The 5,000-nt window shown below is 40.9% G+C and overlaps 1 long non-coding RNA gene across 1 annotated transcript in view; it reads right to left on the reverse strand.

Annotated features, from left to right (window-relative positions):
- Positions 1-154: 154 nt before the first annotated feature.
- LOC138021922 (uncharacterized) overlaps positions 155-5,000 on the reverse strand; it is a 24,227-nt gene continuing 19,381 nt past the window's right edge. Inside the window, exon 3 of the long non-coding RNA XR_011126479.1 lies at positions 155-381. This is a non-coding gene — a long non-coding RNA (uncharacterized lncRNA). The remainder of the gene's footprint in view (positions 382-5,000) is intronic.

The following is a 5,000-nucleotide window of genomic DNA, read 5'->3' on the forward strand; positions in this document are numbered from 1 at the left end:
AACTTGTTATATTCTTACCTCTGTAAAGTTTGATATCACGCATCTTATCACCCTTTGATGTCTGTGTAAATCCACCCAGACATGTTGTATCGAGTACATATCTGTCACAAGTCATATCAATGTCAGTTTGAATCAGAATGTGGCCATTCTGACTTGTTACACTCAAAGCATACTTCCCATATACTCTAACAGCTGAGCCGTTTCTCAACTCAATGTCGTCAATGAACGCTGTGCTAGCAACAACATGGTCGCCAAATGAGGAGTTTCGTGTTTTCAAAGATGCATTGAATTTGCAGTCCTGAGTACAGTTAATTTTTTCAATGGACGGAACAGTGGTGTTGATCTCAAGTACTTCACCGCTGTTTAGGATGAGAGATCCACCTGAGGAGATATAAAATAAGCGGCTTTTCAGAGATATGTTTAACCACATACAAAATATTAAATATGGAATATACAGAGGAGAAAAACGGAAAAGAAATTGTGGGGGAGAAGACCAAAAAAAGCTACAAAAAACAGCTAATGAGTTGAACCAACAGATACCACAGAAAACAACTTTCACATTTGTGTTACCAACCCAAGATCTTCAACATACTAAGATACAAGTTTGAAACAATTTTGCGCATGAGTAACTTTAAATACGATAAACGATAATCTTTCTGAAAAAATAAACGTCCTGCTTTTGCTAGTGCTTGAGTGGTTGCAAGCGGGAGTTTGACCAAAGTTACTTAAGAGTGCTCTTTATATCGGTTTGGAATTATGCGCAACCAAAAAATGAACCAACGGCTAGTCGGGGATTTCGATGGTTATGGGCTCCTAAGGAGGATAAAGATTAAGAACAAAAGGAAAGAGAGTGTAAAACTTAGGACTTTGATAGGAAACAGAGATGTGCCTGATAACGGGTGCTGAGATTTCGCTGAGAGACTTTGCATTGCATTTATAGCCAACGGCAAATTTTGGACTGAATTTGCGTTTTGTCAAAACTCAAAGAAACTTGTTTGATTTCGACTCATTCTCTGCCAGTTATCTGCAGATAACGCGCAACTTCCCAAACGTGAAAACAAGGTGGTGTAACCAAATTTTCTTGACTTTACGATAACCAGCAGCCTGCCGTATGCTGTTTGCCGTCTGCGGTATCACGCAAAGTGTTACGGTTCGTGGTTTTTCCTCCTTTTTGGGTTTTTGACAAAATGCAAACTAGTTTTTGATCTGTACGCGGTTTTCGCTTTTGATCAAGATTTGTTAATTTAGTGGTTTTGAGTGATTTTTTCCTTCGGTCTCGGGGTTTCTAATAAACTCCAAATGCCTTTTTTTTTATCATATTCCTACAGAAAATTCCAAAAAACGCATGAGAGTTTCTTGTATAATATGCGTGTTTAACTGTTTAGGGTAAATTTACCGGTAGCCTGGGACCAGGCTCCGCAGTTGGGGTTATAGAGCGAAAAGGAACGTTGCGAAAAAAAATGTCGAGCGAACCTAGCCGAGTGGCTAATTTACTGGCTAGTTTGGGTGGAATACATAAATGGCATATTGTAGATGTAGATGACAATCGCTTTGGAAGGAAAGCAGAAGGGTAGGGAAGGAAACAATCTTTTTTTTATGCGTGGTCTATCCACCACTTATAATGAATCGTAGGGTTTACAAAATGGTTTATAAGCAGAGTCAATCCTGATATATAAGGTCATGTCCGATAATCGTAGTTTATAGTCTAATAGGTGTCAAGTCCAATCCAAGGTTCCAAGGACGTAAACTTAGCACAGCGTGTGTTTTAAGGCAAAACCTCGCTGATTAAATGGTGTTTGCCAAAACGTCTAAGTGAAAGATTTTCAAGCACGAACTTGCGGGTCAAGGCGAAACGCCGGTAAAGAAAGGTTCGATAAATTCGCTTGTCTTCTGTTTGATGCTTGCGTAAACCAAAGGTTTCGCGGTGGGTTGAAGACTAAAACTTGCCGGTTAGATGATGTTGACAGCATAGTTACAGCGGCTATCCTCAACGGCTTTTTTTCATATTAAAAAAAAATTAGGTGGACGTCAATCAAATGTTCCATAACAAATTCAACTGCCGCCAAGAGAACAGGAGTATCGTCATGGAAATATTTGATTGACGTCCACCTAAATTTACTTTCGAAATATGAAAAAAAGTCGTTGAGGGGCGCGTGTAACTGATAACAGCTCTAACATGTTGACAGAGTAAATACGTTGTCGAGTATGAGTTGTGAAAGCGCAAAACCGAAAAACTTGCGCAGTCAATTCGCACTGCGTACAAAACAGCAACTTCCACGCGATCGAAAAACATTTACACAATAAAATCTCACTGCGAAGACAGGAGCAACTTCCACACGATTAGCCTGCGAACGCAGACGAATTTCTGGCGGTCGTTTCTCTCCCCCTATTTTTCGGGGGAGAGATCTAGTATCTAAAAAGATATCTTTTTACAAAATATTAAAAATATCGTAAAATACTAATAGCGTTTAAGCGGCAGTCATCAATGAAATTCCCTTGTGGAATTTTGTGGAAGGGTGTCCTGGAACCTCTTACGCATATGTGTACCGAACTTAAAATCTCAAAAGAAAGCCTAATAATAATAATAATAATAATAATAATAATAATAATAGTAATAATAATAGTAATAGTAATAGTAATAATAATAATAATAATAATAATAATAATAATAATAATAATAATAATAATAATTGGAGGACACCGAAACGTTAGGGAGTTTAAGAAACGACAACGGCTACGGCTACGGCAACGACAACGCAAAAAAGCAGTAATGTTATTGGTTAAAAGAATCAAAATGCTCGTGCTGCACGTGCGGCACGCATTTTTGAACATTGCTCTCCCGTACTCGTCAAAACTACTACGTGAAATTACCAAATTTGAGGTTTTGACGACAACGTGGACAAACTACAGTGAATCTTTCATTCTCTATTTTTACTTCAAATCCGTCCGTACCAATCCAAATATAGGACACTTCGCACATATTGTATAATGTACACAAGATTGAATAATCCCGAAATAATTAGAATAGCTCAAACGTATATTTTGAAGTGACGTTTTCGTCCCCGTAGCCGTCGTGATTTCTTAAACTCCCTATTGTCTTTAATAGGTATGTTTATGCCCGTAATTTTTATCATCAAATCCATTACATTATCATGTTTGATAATAATAATAATAATAATAATAATAATGATAATAATAATAATAATAATAATAATAATAATAAAAATAATAATAATAATTGATAAGATAGAAAGATCATGTTATGTGATAGATATCGCGTGCCCTTTTGATACAAGAGTGCTGGAAAAAGAACAAGAGAAGATGGAAAAATACCAAGAATTAAAAAGAGAGATCGCAGGGCAGGCAGATAAGATTTGGGCCATGCCCTCTGGCGCTGTACCACACAGCCTACGTGCCGAATCACGTGTCTTATGGATGGTGTACAACCGTGTGGGTAATAGCTGTCTCTTGAGAAGATTCTTTACCCTTTTTCCAGGTATCACCTCTCCATCCTCTGTGACAAAAACTGGATGAGGGTATTCAAGCTGTAGCTGCAGACCATACTCCTTCGCGTACGCCGCTGCTTTCTTTGTCAGTGCTTGGTGCACCACGCTCTCCGCACGCTCCTCAAAGTCCCGTACCATCTTCATAGCAGGATCTCTGTTCTGATACAGACTGTCCTCTGCTTTCACTTCGTTTCTTTTTCTCTGTCGCGATGGAGCGCAGCCCCCTCCCACCTTTATCACGTGACAGGTATAACAGGGATGTTGAACCACAAGGATGCTTGCCTCCGTTCTCTACAACAATTTTGCGGGCCTCTCTGTCTATTTGCTTCAGCCCTGTTATTGTCCAGTGCTGAGTCCACATATAGTAACTTATAGCTGGCATAGCAAACTGGTTAGATGCGACCACACGATGGTAGTCCGAGAGGAGGCTCGACCAAATTACAGACAACCTCCGGAGATACTCTTTAGCAGCAGACTGCAAAGCTATCTTCTCTTTTTGCTTCAGACTCTCAAGCACGCCCAAAAACTTGTACGGTTGTCCATCTTCCAGACTCGATATCTTAGCATTCCCATCAACCTTCAGTCCCGCGCTATCAACAACATGGGTCCCCCTCTTAAAGTGGACGACCGCACATTTCTTAGGGTTTCATTGCAACCCCACATCGTCCATAGCAGTCTTTACCGACTTCATCACACAACTGAGTCTCGACTCCGATGCAGCAAAGATCCTCAGGTCATCTATGTATAGCAGATCCGTGACTTTTGTATCAATAGGCTTAGCTAGTCTATATCCTTCGGATGCAGTTATCTTCCAGGCGATCGGGTTCAGACGGACCGTGAAGAACTTAGGGCATAGGGTATCACCCTGTAGAAGGCCCTCTCTAAATCGTATATAGTGTGCGAGACTTCTGTCCACTTTCTTGTGGTGGTCACTATTCTGGTATTCCAGCTTCTTGACAAATTCTGGATAGCTCTACACAACCAGGTGGGGAATCCGTGCATAAGCGTCATCTCCTCTAGCCAGCCGTGATCTATAGAGTCATATGCCTTCTTAACATCTACCCATCCCATACTGAGATTAAGCTTTCTCCTGTGGCAGTCAAGCGTGACCATCCGGTCAATGAGCGAGTTGTCAACAGTCCCACTGCATCCAGCACGCGCACCCCTTTGCACACCTTCCATCAGTTCGTAGTGATTAATATGTTTGTCAGTTGGGACAAGTAGGCACGACGTATACCATTTATAAATGGTATTCAAACACGTGATAGGTCTTTGATTGTCACTACTAAATTTCCCAGGTTTGGGAATTAGCGATGTTTTCCCCTCCGAAAACCACTGGGGGTACTCTTCATCACTCCTTGAAATCGCTTGGAATGCAGTTGCCACGCCCTTATGAAGAGAGTGAGCACGTTTCCACCAGAAGTTCGCCAGACGATCTGGGTCCGGCGCGCTCCAGTTCTCCTTCTTGGTCAGCACCTTTGCCGCATCCGTCTC

Source organism: Montipora capricornis, chromosome 10, assembly GCF_036669925.1.
Source record: "Montipora capricornis isolate CH-2021 chromosome 10, ASM3666992v2, whole genome shotgun sequence".
NCBI lineage: Eukaryota > Metazoa > Cnidaria > Anthozoa > Scleractinia > Acroporidae > Montipora > Montipora capricornis.